The sequence below is a fragment of the Cynocephalus volans genome, chromosome 16 (assembly GCF_027409185.1).
Source record: "Cynocephalus volans isolate mCynVol1 chromosome 16, mCynVol1.pri, whole genome shotgun sequence".
Classification (NCBI taxonomy): Eukaryota; Metazoa; Chordata; class Mammalia; order Dermoptera; family Cynocephalidae; genus Cynocephalus; species Cynocephalus volans.
This window is the reverse complement of record NC_084475.1, coordinates 43,377,963-43,398,416: the sequence shown is the minus strand read 5'-3', so window position 1 is coordinate 43,398,416 and position 20,454 is coordinate 43,377,963. Positions and strand designations below refer to the sequence as shown.

General features: G+C 42.7%; 1 pseudogene; it reads right to left on the bottom strand.

Moving 5' to 3' along the window:
- Positions 1–1,108: 1,108 nt before the first annotated feature.
- LOC134364516 (protein FAM217A-like) lies at positions 1,109–19,186 on the bottom strand (annotated as a pseudogene).
- Positions 19,187–20,454: the final 1,268 nt, after the last annotated feature.

Sequence of the window (20,454 nt, the reverse complement as noted above, 5' to 3'; positions counted from 1 at the left end):
GACCCTCCGTAGAGACGGTGTGCAGAAAGTGAGCACTGGGGGACGCCACAGATTGTTCTTAACAGGGCCAAGGCCTCCACCAGGTCATCCTTGTGAAGCCCAACTCCTGCTGACCTGCAGGATTCACCACTTAGAACTACCTGTGAAAGTTCCACCGGGACCCATGTGAAGGGGGACGAACGGTCAAGAGAAGGTGCTGCCGAGAGCGGGAGGCTCCCCGCGTGTTTGCCGAGGTGGCACAGAAGAGGGGGCGTGCAGGGACCACGTCAGCTTAAGGACGCTTTCACACTCTCGACCTGACACCGCGGATCCTCCAGAAACCCACGCCGTCCCGACCGGGTCGGACAGTCCCCGGAGGCCCGGAACGCCGCGGCGCCCACACCCCTCCCCCACCTGCCGGCTCCTCTAACCCCGGCCGAATCCATTTCGGAGTCGGCTGAGGGCGACCCGCGGCCACCTGCCGCTCTGGGACGGAGTATAAGCGGGTCTTGAACGCCACTCCCTCCTACGGAGCAGAGCCGCGAACTTCACGGGGGCGACGCCTCCTCGGAGAGGGTGTCTCAATGCATCCCGGGCTAAGAAAGAGCCCAGAGGCACCCCGGGGCGAGCGCGCCCGGCTTGGGGTCGGGAGGCGCCCGCACCCTCCCGCCGGCCGGCCCGGCCCGTACGTTCAGGCTGCCGCGCGCCGCGCTCCCTCCTCCGGACCGGCCGAGTCCCGCCGCCGCAGTGCGCGCCAAACTCTGCCGGCCGGGAGCCCAAGCAACCTCTCGGACCCCCTCCCCAGGAAAGCCTGCGGCCGCCGGGGTCACCCGGACTCAGCCCTCCGCCACCTCCACCGCTGCCGTGCGCCCTCGGCGCCAGCCAAGTTGGCGCGGCTCCTCCCGGGGACCGGCCAGGGGCAGGGCTTGGAACCCTGGCGACCCTGGGCCGCCCCGCCGGGAAAAGGGGCGCAGCGCAGCCCCCAGCGCCACTCACCTCCAGCCGCCCCTCCGAACCTGCAGCGCCGTGCCGGCCGCTCGCTGGCCGCGGCTCCCGGAGCGCGGGGGAGCGGAGGAGCAGGCGGGGCGGGGCGCGGGGCGGAGTCGGCCCCGGCCAACGAGCGCCAGAATTAAGTCCCGAAGCGCACTGGAAGCGTCCGGCCCTGCAGCCGCTGCAGGGCGGAGAAGTCGGGGGAGACGGGCGCGACTCAGTGGGTGGGCAACGACCGAGGCTGCGCCCCACAGCGGGCCGGGAGGGCCGGCGCGGGCCGCCGGAGCCCTCGGGGAAGCGCGGCTCTCCTGGGCGCTCTCTTTGTACCCGCGGAAGGGCCGGCGGGCGGGCCCAGTGCGCCTGCGCGCCGCCCCGGCTCCGCCAGGTCTCCAGGGCACCTTTGCGCACCTCCTCAGCCTGCTCCTGGCCGGCTCTTCTCGGCCCCCGAGAACCAGGCAGAGAACCTCCCTCCACCCCGACTCGCCCGCTCTACCAACGTGTATTTACTTCCCCTGCCCCCAAGGGCGGGAAAAAATGCATCCCCCAGAAGGGAACGCTCCTACACTGTGGTGGGACTGTAAATTAGTACAACCACTGTGGAAAACAGTGTGGAGGTTTCTCAAACAACTACTGATAGATCTTCCATACGATCCAGCAGTCCCACTTCTGGGTATATACACAGAGGAATGGAAATCATCATGTCGAAGGGATACCTGCACTCCCATGTTCATCACAGCTCTATTTACAAAAGTCAAGAGTTGGAACCAACCCAAGTGTCCATTGATGGACGACTGGATAAGGGCAATGTGGTATATATACACTATGGAATACTACTCTGCCATAAAAAAGAATGAAATTCTGCCATTCGCAGCAACGTGGATGAGCTTGGAGAAACTTACCTTAAGTGAAATAACCAAAGCACAGAGGGATAAATACCGCAAGTCCTCACTCATATGTGGGAGCTAAGAGGGAAAGAAGGAAGGAAAAGCACCGCAGTGGTGTGCTGGACTTGCAGAGAGAGAGAGCACACCTAGGGTTGCAAAGTGGGGTGTGGGGAAAGGGGAGGGGGAGGGAGGTCGGGGGTTAATTGGGTGGGGGACACGGGATATAATCGCGATTTGTGGTAATGGCTTGCTGCCAGTGTTGATCCGGCCATCACATCTTGGGCACAAGTGGTGATGGTCAGCTTTGTGCTCCATGAATATTCATAACCAATAAAAGAGAGAGGGAGAGAGGCAGTTCCATTCTATCAGTTCTGGTATGGAACCTGGACGCGCCAAGCTGGCACCGTTAACACCCCAGTCTAGAGCCTTTACTGTCCCACCCCCCCATGCCGCTCTAAGAAATTGTTTTCTGGCCCCGGGTGACAGGAGGACTCTGGAGCGTGCAGGGCTCTCATTTCCTGCAGATGCCCTGCTGGACCGTCGCTGGGGCGACCAGAAGCCTCCCACGGCCCTGTGTCCTCTGTGCGTTCTCCCGGGCTCAGCTGCAGGACCGAGTCCTCAGTGGAAAGGGATATGCGCCTGCAGAAGGGTGCGGGTGTTCAGGGGACTCTGAGAAGACGCAGTGCCTGCCTCGGGTGTTCAAGACTGAACTAGGAAGTCAGTTCAGTCCTAAATACTCCATTTGGAGCAATCCCAGTAGTTCAAGAGAGATGAGTAGGGACTGTGACTTGAGTCTTCTTTTAAATTGGGGGGGTTTAAATAAACAGCAGAGCTTGGTGATGTGATGGGAATGACAGTAAAAACCAGGTACTATTACCAAGACAAAAAGCATGTCTGCTCTCTAATTACTGATTTTCTTAAGGGGTGGGGGGGAGTCTTCCCCCTAAGCTCCCCAGCACAGCACTCACCCAGCAGGCCCTTACACATGTCACAGTCTTGTTGCAAGTGTGTTAAAGTGAAGAATCATCAAACCTCACAAGACGAAACGCTCGCCTCTGGGGAAAAGAGGTTGTGGAATCGATGCTTCCCTATATTTCACCGCAAAGCGCATCTGCAAATTCCTGAACTTGAAGGCCCCTTCCTATAAAGAGGATAGGCAAAGGGCAACCCAAAGACACGTGGGGACAGAAAATCTCGTCTAGATTCTCAGTGCCTTTGCCAGCTCACTGAGTGACAGTAAGCAAACTCCTTCTGGGCCTTGGTTTCTTCATCTGCATTTGAATTCAGTAGATGTTTTCTAAAATCCCTCCCCCTCCCTCCAAATGTCTAAGATTCTGTGAAAAGGATAATTATTCCCATGGTGATAAGGAGTGTCAGGTCACAAGCAGGATGGTTCCGCATTTTATAAAGTACCCTCCACCCCCAGAATTCCCAGCCTCCATCTCTCCTTTGTTTTCCCTTCTTTACATTTTGCCAGTAAACATTCATTTTATAGGTGCTCAAAAGTAGGCAAACCTAATCGTTGGGAAAATAGAATAATTTAACCAGACCCCCCTTGCCTTAGGTCTGGTTGGGGGTGGTGCCAGTGCACTCTTTGTAAGCAAGTTGTGTGTGGGTGGAGTTAGTGCGCATACTGGGCGCTGGCTGGCATTTACTGCCTCCAGTGTCTGCTGCGTGTGGTCACGGCTCTCAAACCTATGGTTCCAAGGACCTTTTGGCCAGTTACCTAGCTCACAGAACTGCGTTTAAGGGGTCTGGTGACCCAGCCTGGTGTGTGAAGGGTTTGTGACCCAGTCTGGACAATGGGCTTGAGGGGTCTCTGAGTTCCAGACCCAGCCCTAGCTCAACACTAATCAACCAAAAGTATGTCAGATTCTGGATTTTTAGTGAGTTTATATTTGAAATTTTATTTTGGATTAGTCATTTTTTTGTTGTTGAGATACATTCACATACCATAAAATTTACTCTTAAATTTAGTGCAGAATTCATTGGTTTGCAATATATTCACAAAGTTATGCAATCATCACTATCTAATTCCATAACACTTCATCATCCCAATAAGAAATTTCATACCCATTAGCAGTCAATCCCCATTCCCCTCTACCCCCAGCCCCTGAGAATCATTAATTTACTTTCTATATCTGTGGATTTGCCTATTTTGGACATTTCATATAAATAGAAACGCAACAATATGTGGCCCTTTGGTCTGGCTTCTTTCACTTAACATAATAGTAACAAGGTTCATCCATGCTGTAGTAAAGATCAGTTTCTCCCCAATTACACCATATATTGATGGTAGAATTTACTGGAAAGTAATCACAATGAAAGAGCAAGCCTTTAAATAGAATAGTTTACTAAGTGAAACATTTCTTTGAAACATAACATGCAAAAGATTGTCAGTATAGAAGCCCTCGGGTTTATTTAAGACATCTCAGCAGTGATTTTCTTCAGTTCCACTCCATCTCGCATCAAGCAGTTGTGTGTGTCTGTTGTAATACCTGTATCTGGGAATGATGAACCACATGGGCTTCTTGGAGTAAATTTGCTTACACTAAGATGTATGAAAGAAAATTATTTTGGTCAGTGGGTAAGCACTTATCCTTAGCTATAAACAAAGGCAATAAGCAGTTTAGCTTCTGAATATAGACTAGTCTATTCAATACTTTTTTTTTTTTTTTTTAGTAAAGTTTCTCTTTGGTCCTTGGTGCCTTGATTTCTTCCTTCAGATTTTTGGGAAAAGAAAGAAGTCCAATGATACTGTATTGAAGACCTTGGTGGCAAACATCTTGTTGAGACCATTTTAACCAGTTGTTGAGTTATTTGGGCAGTAGTAGGTTTGATTAAGAGTTCTTGGAATGGATTTAAAATGGAACTTTTGGGATTCTTCAAGTCTTAAGTTGCAACCAACTGCCTTGTGATGGATGAACTTTTTGGAGATGGTGGTCTAAAATTACATTTATATTTGCCACGATTGTTCCAAATCCATTTCGAAGCACTTTGCTCAAGATTGTGCGAACCAGAATTTTTTTCCCCTCAACTTTTATCTACATAAGATGTCTGAAGACAATGAGTCAGAGAGTTTTGGCTGCCTCATTTTCAATATAGTTTTGGAGTAAGCTGCTGGAGTAGAGAAGGTAGTTGGTAGCCTTGGCCTCTCTTCCTGTATAGTCATATGTTGTAATCTTTCCATTTCCAGTAAACGAGGTATCAGGTGTTCAATAGAGCTTTCTGGAGGTTCCACTGTTGTGTTAGTCCATTTGTGTTGCTATAACAGAATACCTGAGACTAGGTGATTTATAAAGAAAAATGACATTTACTGCTTACAGTTTCTGAGGCTGGGAAGTCCAAAGTCCATCTGATGGTGGCAACAGTGACTCAGAGGTCTCACATTGTAAGATGGTGGGAGCAGAGAGAGCAGAGAGAGAGAGAAAGACAGACTCTTCTCTTTTTTTTTAAGCTCTCAGAACCACACCCCTGACCACCAATTTTAATCCATTCACTACTGCACAGTCCTACAATCCAATCACCTCTTTAAGACTCCACCTTTCATTCACCATAATAGGATTTCCCACCCTCTTAACAGTCACAGTAGGGATTAAGCTTCTAATATATGAAACTTGGGGACACAATTCAAGCTTCAATGAGTTTTGGGGGAATGTGATTCAATCCACTATAACTGTTACTTTCCAGTTTTCAGATTTTGAAAAGGTTCATTTGAGCCAGTCAGAGTATTAAGGGGAAGAAGGAGAAAATCAGGATATGCAAATACTTCACTTGGGTCCTCTGTGAAAGAAACTTCAGTATTTCTATTGTATCTGGCTTCAAGTTCAGGTCCATCTTTTAATAGTAGCTGAGTAGAGTATCTTTCACTTTTTAATTTTCTGATAAATAATTTTCATCTGTTAGATTTTCTTCCACACTGCTTTTTCCATATTTCGAATTCCAATTTGTAGCAAATAAAGTTTCACCATTGTTGTTTTCTATATTTGACCATGAATTAATATGAAGGCCATTTCTGTCCTTAAAGCCTCCGTCAGCATAGGGCTGGCAGAGACCTCATGGCATCTGCAGTCCGGGATAAGAACCAACTTACTGATCAACAGAAGCACTTGTTAATGAGTGGTTTAGAACGAAGAACCTTATAGAATTTTTGGTTACACTAAAGCCAGTTTCCATGAAAGTTTTTTTAAAAATCCCTGTTCTACATGGTACTTCTCTCATTGAAAGGATAACTCCATAACTGAAATACCCCTTGTTTACTATTCTTATTACTTTTGCCTCATGAGAGGTGTTCAACTGCTGCCACAGTTCTGACCATTTCTTCTTCCCATTTTGTTGTTGCTGTGTGAAGGAGTGAAAAATATGCCACTCTGGCATACTGAGTATTTTGAGTTAAAGGCACTTGAAGAATAGCAGGTGCAAGAAGATCACTCTTACTTTCCTTCTGTTTCTCATGAAATTCCCATGTGAAGATGTCTTCCCTATACCAGAAGGAAAGTATTATTATTCTTATCATCAAGGATGGCAAGTTGAAGCAAAGGTAAATACAAGGGTACTTCACCTCCTAGCCATTGCTTCCCCTGATAAACTGCTCTAGCCCAAGTCCCTTCGCATTGTCACATTTGCATAATTTACAACTCTTTGTCTAATTCAGTATATAAGTGTTCATCTCTAATTACATTTTTTGGTCTTCATTTCCTTATGAATACTCCCGTGCTACTTAAAACTTGTATTAAATAAATTTGTATGTTTTTCTCTTGTTATGTCAATTTAATTCTCAAGCCCAGACCCAAACCATAAAAGGGTAGAGGTAAAATTTTGCCTCCCCTACATGCTGCTCTGTTTCCCTAAAATCCCCAAGGTGCCACAGGCAAATGTGTCTTTCCCAGTGTCATCTCCCCTGGCCCTTCCTCTGAGTACAGGGCAAATGGCTTGGCAGGAGCCCCCTCCGTAATGGGCAGTGGCCCTCTTGTTGGTGGAATACCTTCAAGGCCTGGAGGCTGGCACCAGGGCAGGGATAGGGCCTTGGGCCCAGGGACACCAGTCTCAGCTGGGGCTGGGGCTCTTCAGGCTTCAGCACTTCATTGCTTTTTATTTCTGAATAATATTCCATTGTATTGATATGCCACATTTTATTTATTCATTCATCCTTTGCTGGACATTTGGGCTGTTTCCACTTTGGGTTATTATAAATAATGCTGCTATAAACATTCAAGTACACAATTTTGTATAAATGTATGTTTTCATCTTTTTTGGGTATGTATCTAGGAGTGGAATTTCTTGGTCATATGATAACTCTATGTCTAACTTTTTGAGGACTACTAAACTGTTTTCCAAAGTGGCTATACACTTTTACATTCCCATTAGCAATGTATGAGGGTCCTAATTTCTCCAAATTTTTGCCAACAGTTGTTATTATCCTCTTTTTGATTATAGATATCCTAGTGAGTATAAAGTGCTATCTCACTATGGTTTTAATTTGCATTTCCCTGAGGACTAATGATGTTGAGAATCTTTTCATATCTTTATTGGCCATTTGTATATTTTTTGAGAAGTGTCTATTTAAATCCTTTGTCAGTTTTTAAATTGGGCTATATGTCTTTTTATTGTTCAGTTGTAAGTCTTTACTCATACCTAGTAAGTGATACTAGTCCTTTATCTGATAAATAATTTGTAAATATTTTCTCCCATTCTGTGGGTTGTCTTTTCACTTTCTTGATAGTGTCCTTTGAGACACAAATGTTTTTAATGTGATACTCATATATTTTTACAATATAACATAAGTTTACACATGTTTTTTAGACTATAAATGTAATGCATGTAAGTATAAGAAAAAAACCTTGAAAAATATACAATCACTTATGGCTTCATCGTCTAGATACAGCCACTGTTAAGATTACAGCAAATTTTCTTAGACCTTCTTTTAATAAATATTATTTATTTATTCAGTATAACCCCCAAGGACATCATGTGGCTCTGAACTCTACACAGGGTCATAATAGGACTATCCTACTGGCAGCAACCCTGTATTCAGAACCTTCTTTTCTCCCTCATTTCTCATCAAAACTAATTTACCTTCTGGCAATTCCCTCAAGATTCAGTTAAAGAAATCTAGTATGTTAATAATGAACATAACCTCACATTATACTAGCTTTGCAGTTAAACAGCATCTCCTCTGGATCTGAGATATACCCCATCAGTCCATTTGTGCAGTGGACCTCATAGAGTACACTTAACCATCTGCCATATACTAGGAATTGTGTTTAAACAGCAGCAGCCAGCACTTTCACCTTCCTGAGCACCACATTCCTTGTTTATAAAATGCAGGTAACACTTACTGTGCCTCCTTCATCAAGTTGCAGTAAGGATCAAACCTCACACAGGGAGTTGGACCAGCAGAGGTCTTGAGATGCTGCAGGTGCGAATCTGGTGCCCTGAGTGTCCTGGAGAGGCCCAAGAGGGCATGTGGCAGCAAAGAGATGTCAGGAGGAAGCGAGGAAGACATCAGACACTGTGGTCACCACAGTCATACCAGACCTTTGGGACAGGTGGAATCGTGACAGCACCTGGAATTAATTTTCTTCTTCAGGCTTTTCTTCATCTCACTTAAAAAAGAATAGTTATATACCACAGTTATAGTTGAGTTTTTTTGAAAGTTTTTGTCATTCTGAAACATTTTACAAGCTGTGAGAGAAGGGGATTTGTCTATCTTGAGTACTGAAGGGAGGTCACGGTGGCAAGAGAAAGAGAGTGTGTGAGTGAGAGAGAGAGAGTTGTGCGCAAACTCAAGCATGAATGAGTCTCCCTCAGAGAAAAGAGCATCTTGGGTGGCAGGAGTGTACACAGTGGGACAGCTGGATTCACCACCTGCAGATCTTTTTCCAGTGCCAACACTCAAAGGCTCTAAATTTACTGAGGGAGGCTGTGTGTTCCCCCGCCGTAGCCCAAGGTCTTACTGCCACTGAGGAGTCTTCTCTCCAAAGAACACTTATGGATATTACAAAACTCTCATCTGGGAGTCACAATGTGGAAGAATCATCTGTGCTGGTTGCTCTGTGGTTTCCTCTTCCCAAACACTGCTTCCTTCTCCCTCACTTGGAGAAAACTGAAATAGACAAAGCGAATGGCCTGCTCTGCTCCTTTCTATATTCCAAAGCTCATAACTCAGATTTCACTAGTTGATTTGCTGCTTAGCCATAAGCATTGCAAAGCTTAGGAAATAAATGTAAAATAATCTAGTTGCTGACTGCATCAAAAAACACGTAAGACATTTATTATCTAAATACATAGAGAAAAAAGGACCTAATTTATTGCAGCCTACAATAGGATAGCCCCATGCTCCTGGTTCCTGGAAACAACTGTTTGAAAAGTAAAGGACACATGGACTCATCTGCTTTAGCTGTTTTCAAAAGTTAGGGTTCAGTTTGCATTAAGCTGAAACCCTTTGTGATTAAGTTTTCTATGTTGCTGACAGACATAACCCTTGTTCAGGAAATTTGAGCTAAGAGTAATCTTTACTCATAATTATAATCGCTATGTCATTGTTACTATTATAAAATATTTATAGAGCATTCAAAAAGTATATGCCATTCTACTAGGATCCTAAGCAGAGGGATTATGTGTACAAGCCTATCCTTATAGTCTCACTTTATTTAGGACATTTATTTATTTACCAAATATTTATTGAGGGCCTACTGTGCCCAAAGCTCTGGGTTAGACTTTATAAAGGACACAAAGATGAATAATCCCAAGAAACTACGCGTCCTTTAGGGGGAGATAATACATGCATAAAAATAATTATAATACTAATAGACTTTGGCTCGAAAGAAGTATAAAGTGTTGTTAAAATTAAAACAAGAATATAATTTTAGTGATTGATAACACCTATTGAGCACTTACTTCTGTGCTTGGCACTATACTAAGTGCATTTCCTGAACCAGATGACTTCTCCTGTGAGGGCATCATGATTATTATATACAGTTTGCAGAGAAGAAGATGGGGGTTCAGTTATCTGCAGGATACTTAGCAGCGGTGGAGGCAGGATTCGATCCCAGGTTGCTGCGTTGCAGAGCCAGAACTCTGCCCTGATCACTTCCAGCTAGGACAGTGTGGGGATTACATTGTTTTTGTTTTTTTTAATATGTAAACGATGATAATTTTGCATTGAGTCATTGTCACTGAAGCTTTTTCTCCCTGGGCAACCTGACCTGAAGATGTTTTGACCTTGACCTCACAGCACCATTCTCTAACCCAGTAGGTGTCAAACAACTTAGTTGTCTTTTGAGCCTCAGGGTCTTTTCATCAAACAATATTTCAATCAAAGATAAAAAATAAAGGTTCTCTGAGTGAAGCTGAGTAGTGGTGGGGTAGGGGCTGTCTTCCATGAGAGGTTAGGGGCATGTAGGGGAGGGAAGGAGGCTGTCCCACATTCAAATGAGGATTATCACAGCTGAAACCTAATAAGAAACACTGATGTCCATAAAACCTCAGTCTTGTCACTAAAAGAAGTGTTAACTCCCCCAACCCCTCACGGCAGGGCTACAATCAGGTTCAATAGATTTCAGTATAGGCATGGCCCTAATGAAGTTTTAGAACCAACCAATCTGATGAGACCAAATTCGAGGAATGATGGCTCTCCCCAGGATCTGGAGACGTCACATAGGATGTCTGCTTACATAAGAGCCTTTTAATGAATGCTGAATTCAAATAAGGCCTAGTATGCATAACACAGCACTGAATTTCAACAAAGAAGGGCTAAGTCAATTTTTCTGTTCCAGCCCCTATCAGAGTCTGACAAAGCACAGTCAGAGGGGAGATTAGTGAGAGAAGAGGAGGCAGGAAGTCAGAGTCTGGGGACAATGACTTTAGTTCAGGGGTACCCTCTCTGAAATTCTGCTTTGACAGTTGGAGCCAAGGCAAATATGCATACGATTTTTCCAAGGTTTCATTGTCTACTATTACTCCTATATTTCTCTTGGAAACGCACAGAATTCTAGAAAGCTACTATTATTATTATCTAATGAATAAGTTCACCCAGCTCTTTTGCACTCACTGGCTTAAGTTGGACTTAGGTTGGTTCCCTTATCCAACCAATGCATGTTTTCAATATTTGTTCATAGTCTGTGTATGCTAGGAGGACTTGCCCCTCTGTGTTGTCTGTCTTTTAGGTATCTAAGAAGCCTAGTGTATTTAACTCTCAGTACTTTGCCCAGCTAATGGCACTATTTTTATTGTGCAAGTTATTATTTTTAAAAATTGGAAATAACTCAAATATCCTACTAATAGTGAGTATTTGAGATTATGTGACATAGTAGTAGGGCAGAATGCTATATAGCCAGTATAATTGCTAAGAATCTTTCACTCTGTTGGTAAATATATAATAAATCTAAGGGGGAAAAATCAGATACAAAGTAGAGTATATACACTGATAATAACTATGTAAAAAGTGGATGCCTATAAGCTACCAAGGATCAGTGGTGGTCTTTAAAGATGAAGAGGGATAGAAATAGGTGTAGGTCCAATAAGTTCTTTATGTCGAAAAGCTAACTAAAACTTAAACTATGAGGGTACTTCAAAAAGTTCATGGAAATATAGAATTGAAAGATAATGCAAATCTTTCCATGAACTTTTTGAAGACTTTTTATTGTATTAGTTATCTATTGCTCCATAATTCAGATATCAAATATTTTGTTTGTCTCACACAGTTTCCAAGGGTCAGGAATCTGGGCTCTGTTCACTGGATGATTCTGGCTCAGGGTCTCTCATGAGGGTGCAAAATGCCAGTGGGGGCTTCTGTCATCTGAATGCTTGACAAGGGCTGATGGATTCACTTCCAAGAAAGTTCAACAACTCACATGGTTGTTGGCAAAAGGTTTGTCCTGTGGGCCTCTCTGTAAGGCTAATCATGACATGGCAGCTGACTTCTGCCAGAGCAAGTGGTGGGGGGGGCGGGGGAGAGAAAGAGAGGGAGTGAAAAAATGAGAATGATCAAGATGGTAGCTGCAATGTCTTTTATAACCTAATCTCAGAAGTGACATATCATCACTTCTGTCCTGTTCTATGGTCACACCACCCAACCGTGGTACAATGAGGGAGGGTACATTATAAGGGTGTGAAAACTGAGAGACAGAGATCATTGGGGGCCACCTTGGTGGCTGGCTACCAGGCTACCACAACTATGAATAACAAGAATAAGACATTTTTGCTCAAAAACATGTTTTGGTTATTAAATGTACATTTCAAATACACATTGAAATAAATATTTCAAACTATCTAATCCTTCTAATTACACCTTTCAAAAAATACTGATATTTATTTAGTACTTTGTATGTGCCAAGCACTACGCTGAGCATTTCACGTGGACCCACTCAGGCAACCCTCACCACTCTGATGGAGGCACTTATTAGATGCCTCATTTCACAGAGAGGTTAAGCAACCTGCCCAAAGACACGCATCCACTAAGTAAGGAAATCAGAGTGTGAACTCAGAGCTATCCACTTAAATACATGCATCATCACTAAGCTATACTGATTCCCTCTAGTCATGGTTTTGTGGAATAAATTTTTTCACCTATCCATGCTTTACGAGTTAAGAACCATCATTCCACGTAAGTAGTTAGGCTTTCCTTACAGTCACAGAATAAATAAACTAAAACTCAAAACTGGAAGTCAGGTCCATAGAGCCCTCTATCATGAGGATGACGATGGTAAATGCTCTGTCTTCTCTCCTACTACTGTCCTCCCCCCCTCTCCTCTCCAGCCACGCTGACCTCCTGGCTGTTCTTGGAACACTCCAGACATGCTCCTGCCTTAGGTCGTTTGTGCCTGACAGTCTCCTTTTCTTCCCCCAGATCAGCATGTCTCCTTCCTTTCCCTCTTGTCCTCAAATGTCACCTTCCCAGGGAGGCCCATTGCCACCATGCTATTTAAAATTGTCACTCCAGCCCTTCACATAGTCCTATCTTCCTTCATCTCTTCTTCTCCCATAGTATTTATCACCATCTATGTCCTAATTAATTCACATAGTATGTTTATATTTGTCTCCCCATACCAGAATGCAAGATCTGCAAGGTCAGGGATTTTGGTCTGTATTGTTCACTGATGGTCCTTAGCACTTACAGCAGTGTCTGGTACATAATATGTGCTCAACGATACATACATATTGAATAAACAATGAAATAACCATAGGGATGCTTAAAGTATTTTGTTGATATCAGAATAGGTCTGTTGAAAATTTGTTAGTTTATTTTCCAGCCATATCTCTTTAAGTTTGATAATGAAACTTTCTGAAGATTTTATCCTAATGTTTTTCTAAATATTTTGTCTTGATTTTTAAAAGATTTTTTTTTTTAGATGTCTCTGGAGAGAATTGTTTCCTTTTAATGAACATTTTGCATTTGCTGCCATGTTTGTCTATTTTTTTAAGCAGAGGAGATGTATTTAAAATATCTGGAAACAACAAAAGCTCTAGAAACAGAAGATACTTTTAACTTAGAAGAGAAATAAACCAGGTCAGGACTGAAGTATTTCTGCTGCCCAAGAAATAGCCTATCTCTTTGTACAGTGACCCTATAAAACCTGAACAAATATTTATCTTTGACATCAGAAAAAGTCAGTTAAGCAAATGACATCTCATAATGAATGAAATGAAAGAACTTCCTTCCTTTATTTATTCTGGATAATCTACTGATTTTTAGTATGGCTTTGTTCCCCCAGACATAGAGGTATTGTTTGATAGAACAGTAGTCATTCTAATTTTGCCTGCTCTCCCTAGAAGTATTAACTATAATCTTGATTACTTCGGAGTGCTAATTTAGTAGTTGACAGTGTCGTCATTAAAAGTCTCATTGATACTGAAATTTTTCTTCAAACCCACTGTACAGATAAACTGTAGTAAGAATAGCTAAACTTGATGAAATGTCTGCTAAGTGCTAGGTATCATAACTGTTGTCTCTAATACTTTCACCAGCTCTACAGGGTAGATTCTGTAGTTATGGAGCCCAGTGAAGTTAAGCAATTTGCTAAGATCATACAGTCAGGGCAGAGACTTAAACCAAGATTATTTGTCTGATTCCCAAATCTGGGCCAGTTTCAAGGTGCTACTCTCTAGCCCTAACCATCTGTCTAAGAAGTAACCTTATCTGGCTATCTTTATATGAGTTGCTGCAACCAAATATTGCATGGTACATACTTATGCTAAAAATGTATTCACTGTCTATCAGAAATTCAAATTTAACTAGATATCCAGTATTTTTATTTGCTAAATCTGGCAACTTTATGCGAAGAGACCTTGGAGATTCTTGAGTTTAGTGGTTCTTAGTGGTTCTTAGCCAGGGGTGCTTGGCAGAATGAACAGCGGGGCTTTTCCAAAATCTACATACAGGCCCCACCCCATACTACATGAGTTTTCCAGAGTGGATCCAGCCTGTGAATTTTGAAAAAGTTTCATTTCTTCATTCATAAAATATGTATGCATTTATTGAGTACCTACCCCATGCCAAGTACTTTTCTAGGCCTTGGAAACACAACAAGAAACAAAACAAAAATTCTACCATTGGAGATCTTCCCAGGTGATTCTAAAACTCATCCTAGTTACAAAACAATGGGCCAAGCACTCTCATTTTACAGACTGAGGAAACTGAGCCCCAGAATGGTGCCACGATGGCTCAAGATCACTGAGGGACTAGAGATCGAGTTTCCTAACTCTAATCCTATACTTCTTTTTTTTAAAAAACTATCTGCTGACCATAAGTTCAATTTTCCATAATGCTCCCCTTTTAATATTCCATTATTCCTAAAATTATAGTCTTTGGTTTGCACCAAAATATGGACCCGGAAGCTATGTCATTCTTACAGTAATAAACTTAATACAGTCTGAAATTATAGATGTTAACCAATGGCCGTAGTAGAGAATCTTGACCCCAAAAGAAAGTGGCAGTCAGTATTGGCCCTTCACTCTTATAAGACAGTCACAGTTAATACTGTATGTATTCAGCATTTTTTGTATACATTGGCTCACTTATTCTCCAGTAACCCTGTGAATGAAACAGGAAGGACATTACTGGAACTGCCCTTTTACCATTGAGGTGGCTGATGTACTCAAGTTCAAACAACTCATCAGTGGCAGAAACAGGGCTCAAGTCCAAGTTTTCTGTCTTCACTTTGGAATAAAATAATCTGAGGGTGAATGAAAATTTTGGCTTGTTTCTTTTCTTTTTCCAGCATGAATGAGCAACAAAGTGTCAAATACAAAGGTAGAAGAAACCTGCTGTTACCTGTTAGACACTGATAACCCTGCCTGCTCCAAAACCTCTCCCTTCCCAGCAGCTTAGTCCTCCTTTCCTCTTAAGCTACACATTGCCACCAAGATGGGTGTTGTGAGAGTAGACCATTGATTGCAGAAAAAAACCCTAATAAAAATGCACGCACATTCCCCAGGAACCACACCCCAGCGTGGCCCCATATTTGTAGGGATTGGTTCATGGAGCATATTAACCAGTTGATACTGAGTTAATGACCATGCTGGACCATCTCCTCAAGGGATGAATATGAAATCACACTGGGCAGAGGAAGAAGAAACCTGGAAATGAGAGATTAGGAAGGTGAGGCCTAGGTTGGGAAAGATGCTTACTCCCTGTTAAATTTTCATGTATCCCTAAGACAGGCACATCCTTTCTTAAGGAGTGAAATCCAAATTCCACAAGAATTTTAAAGATAAAACTGGAACGGGCTGCTGATGGCTGTGCCCTAAACCCTTGTGGGTACCAAGCTGCATTCTGCTGTGAGAGATCACTGGCAGGGGCTTTAAGAAACCTGACTCTAACCCACCACCATCATTGAGGTCTGAGCAGTCAAGCCCAGAATAATTTGTACAGGTTCCACTATTGGTTTCTTCAATCCACACTTCCACATTCCAACTCTGTTGTTTTCCAGTTATCTACCACTTCCTTTTACTCAATCACTTGTAGTGCACTGTTGATGACCTGCTGATTTTAACAATGGCATTAGAGCTTGGAACAAAGTTCTGTTGCCCCAAGATCCAAGTTAATCTAAATACTGGTACAGACCCCCTATATTAAACAAATATATTTGAGGTATTTTCAAGAGCAACCTTCTAAACTGTTCTTCTTGCCTACGGTCCCCACCCTACCCTCAACCATCCTGTTATATATCCACCAGCTGAATCTTCTAAAAGACCACTATCACCATATCATTCTCCTATATAAAAATGAAGCCTTGCATGACACTGCCTTAAAAACAATAAAGTTTATTTACTTGGTAATCCCTGTTTAACCACACGGCTTAGGTAAGGATCAACTAAGACAATGTATGTGAAAATAACTTGAAGACTATAGTACCTTACATTCATATAGCATTTCAGAGCTTTTGAAACACCTTAACATGTCTTATTTGATTCCAGGAAATTAGAGAAGTCAGACTTATGTCACTTTTAGTATGGGTACATTTTATTTCAATAAAGTGGGCTGTTAACTTCCTGGTGTTACTTTTTCGTCAGTTGACTGATGATAATGTTAATTTCTTATTAAATTGTGATATTAAAGGGCCGACCCCGTGGCTCACTCGGGAGAGTGCGGCGCTGGGAGCACAGCAGCGCTCCCACCGCGGGTTCGGATCCTATATAGGGATGGCTGGTTCGCTCACTGGCTGAGCGCGGTCACAAAAAAGGACGAAAAAAAAATTGTGATATTAAATATTATTACCATATCATATTAAATGCCAATTAAAATTAATAAAGCAGAACAATCATCTAGTTTTTCATCATGAGAAGACATAAAAATAAGACTTTTGCCACAATTAGACCTTATTTGTATTGTTGAGAAGTGCAGAACGAAAGTGTAAGCAGCTCAAAAGTTTATGACTTCTCCAAATCAACTAGCTAAAAATTGTTCATATAATTGAAGAGCCTTAGATTATGGAAAATATTTTGGGTGTTTGTTTGCTTTTTATTTTTATAATGAATAAAATATAAGTTCAGAAAAAGGCAGTACCTCTGGATGAAAGACCAATGGGACTCTGATTAAAAGCTGATATTAGTTTCATTTTTATTTACAAAAGGCCTGTAGTACTGGTTAAGAGCACAGCCTCTGCAGCCAGTGTGCCTGCATCCAAATCCTGCTTCTGCTACTCACAAGCTATATAACCTTGGAGAAGAAGTGGCTTAAGCTCTTTAGACCTCAATTTCCTCATCTGTAAAATGGGAATAATAAAAGTGCATATGCCATAGGGCAGTTGTAAATGTGAAATGAGTTAATATTTGCAAACTAGCATAGGGTCTAGTAAACATTTTATAAGAGGTAATGGCTATTATGATGATGATGATGATTACTTGAGGGGAAAGATAGGATCAAATTCAGGGTTACACCAAGCCAAGGACTTGTCAAGTTTCTCCCGAATATGCTGGCTAAGTAATTTACCTCCACAGGGCTAAATCCTCATTTGTGAAATGGTCTCTATGGTCACGTGTAAAATAATTCTGTGCTTATAACAGATCTGGAGATGGGCCCTCCTATCTGGATATCCAATTAATAAAGGTTTCAACTCTAGTCCTTAGAGTCTGGTCAATAATTTTTGGAGTCAGTTGAGGTTCTTCCCATTGCAGGAGATGAAAAAACCTTTAAAACTGGCTGAAGACGATGGAGAACTTCTTGGCTCATGTAACTGGAAAGTCCGGGGGAAGCCTTGACTTCAGGTTCAGCTTGATCAGAGCTCAACCAGTGACCTCCAGACTCAGTTTCTCTCTATCTCTTGACTCTGCCTTCTGCAGTTTTTGCTTTATTCTTGGGACCTACGTGATGACTCCTTGTAGCTCTAGGCTCCATCATCTTTAGTGCAAACAGTCTCAGCCAAAAAGAATGTGTGAATCTCCCCAACAACTTAGCTAAAATCTCTTTGTGACCACAAATGCACATGAGCACTTTCTGGGATTTTAGAAATGTCCTAAAAACAGATTGTTGTGATGGTTACTCTGTATATTTACTAAAAGTCATTGAATTGTATACTTCAACTGGGTGAATTTTATAGTACACAAATTATACTTCAAAAAGCCCTTAAACGAAAAAAAAAAAAAAAAAAAAGCCCTTAAAAACAGAGTTTTCTTGTATCTCTCTGGCTCTGATAAAGTCAAACGTCCATTTCTAAACCTTTCACTGGGTCAGAGGAATGTAATGCTCTGATTAGCCAGGTTATACTGTGCCCACTCAGCAGAAAGTGATGCTGTGCTTTAGCCAGGAACGAAGGACTTGGTGGATTTACCTGGGATGGCTATTCTCAATGTTTCTGAGAATGAGAATCCAGCATGTGGTTCATCCCAACCTCACTGCATTTTGCTTTGCTTTGACATTTGCTATGGAGAGAGCAAGAAAAACAAAAGCTAAACCTCACAAGACTCCCTGGAGACAGGGATAGTCAGTTTTACCCAAAGCACAGTCAGTGAGGGGGGTGGAGGGGAGAGGTGTTCTCCCAGTTGAAAATCAGGTGAATGAATGATGCTCCTTAAGGCACAAGGATCAAGCACCAGTCCAGAATTCCAGGGCCTCTCTGAAATCAAATCTGGGCCTGCCACAGGCCAAACTACTGATATATTTCTATCTTGTGAGGTCTAGCCTTCATAGATAAATCCACCAAGTGCTTCGTTCCTGGCTGAAGCACAGAATCACTTTCTGCTTGGTTGGCTGAGCTGACTGCTTACTGCTTGGAGCACACTGGGGCCCTGTCACAGGCTACAGATGTGGGAAGTGTCCTTTGTCACCTCTCTGTGCCCAATTCAGTAAGCCACCAGGCTGGTGCTCCCTGACAACAGATCAGGAACAAATTCTCCCCCTTTTTTGTGTTTGTTTTTGTTATTTTATATCCTTTATCTCACCTCTCACTATCTCTCTCAAACTTGATTCTCAATACTTGTGACTGAATTCAAAGGAGGGATGAGGTAATGGATTGGAATGAACTATGTCCTTTGATTTTCCAAGTCACAGGGAGAAACAGTGCTTAAGGCTCTTCTTTGTGAAGAATGGCAAAATCACAACAAAAGCAAAGCTGGGCTCTCTGTAAGGTGAGGACTTTTAAGTACTAGCTGCTTGTCTGTGTCCAACAAATCTGGATATCATCCACAGGCCTCCACACCGTCACAGCTGTATCCTTGAAACCTCTGACTTCCAGTGGAAGGGGAAGTGGCTGTTCTCTGCTCTCCAGTACAGAAGCAGGGAGAGCCACCGACCTGCATCTGAGAAGCTGAAGGCGTAACTCCAGGAGGTGCAAACTGACACCCTGCCTGCTGCCTGCCGGTGGGTACAGATGCATCTGTTTGGCTAGCACCATGTTGGTGGTAGTTGTTGTTTTTAATAAACTTAAGTGCCCTTCGTGTGGCATCTTTTCTCTAATTCATACCTGCTATATATATCCCTCATAGCTTAATACCAGTTACTTCATACCTGTGTGTTAGCTTTCTGGCTCTGGAAGACCTTTGCCTTTACATCTCTGAAAAAGCTAGCAGGTTGCCTCCTCCACCCTCCAGCATCAGTAGGTCTGAGTAGAAAACAGGAAGAATATGTTTTCTCATGTAACCGATATGTGTTTGCCTGAGAAACTGTAAACTTCAATTGCCTTATGGATCAATGAGTCTTTTAGGGGTGGGACCAGGGACTTAACCATTACTGCATACCATTGTTTCCATCTAAATTAACCCTCACATCAGCCCTATAAAGCACATGATTTCATAATTCACATATTACAGGTGAAAAAACTAAGGCTCACAGAGGTGCCATAACTTGCCCAGGGTAACAGAAATGGGACCCCAAGCCCTTACTGTTATCCACTATTCACACTGCCTGTGTGTGCAACCCTCCCTGAATATTGGGATCACCTGGGGAACTCCTATTATCATACCCATGTCTGATTCAAACCCAAACCAATTAAATCCAAATCTCTGGGGGATGGGGCTGAGGTTGGCTGTTATTTTTTGTTGTTTGTTTGTTTGTTTTAGTGCCCCAGGAGATTTGAATGTGGTGAGAATGCTGCACCACAGCAGTCCTCCCTTATCCATGGGGGGATACATTCCAAGACCCCCAGTAGGTGCCTGAAGCCATGGATAGTACCAAACCCTATACATACTATGTTTTTTTCCTACACATACATATCTATGATAAAGTTTAATTTACAAATTAGGCATGGTAAGAGATTAACAGCAATAACTAATAATAAATAGAACAAGTATAACAATATACTAGCATACAAGTTATGCGAATGCGGTCTCTCTCTCAAAAATATCTTATCTTTCTGTACTCACCCTTCTTCTTGTGATCTGTCAGTCTAACTGATTTGAGAACTGAGAAGGAGACTCCTTGACTAACGGGTGTGGATACGCTGGACAAAGGAATGATTCATGCCCTGTGGGACGGAGCTGGACGGCACGAGATTTTATCATGCCACTCAGAAGAGCACGTAACTTCAAACTTATGAAAAGTTTATTTCTGGAATTTTACATTTAATATTTTAAGAACACAATTGACCATGGGTAACTGAAACTGGGGAAAGCAAAACCACGGATGAGGGGGAACTACTGTATTTGAAGAGCCAGGGATACAAAT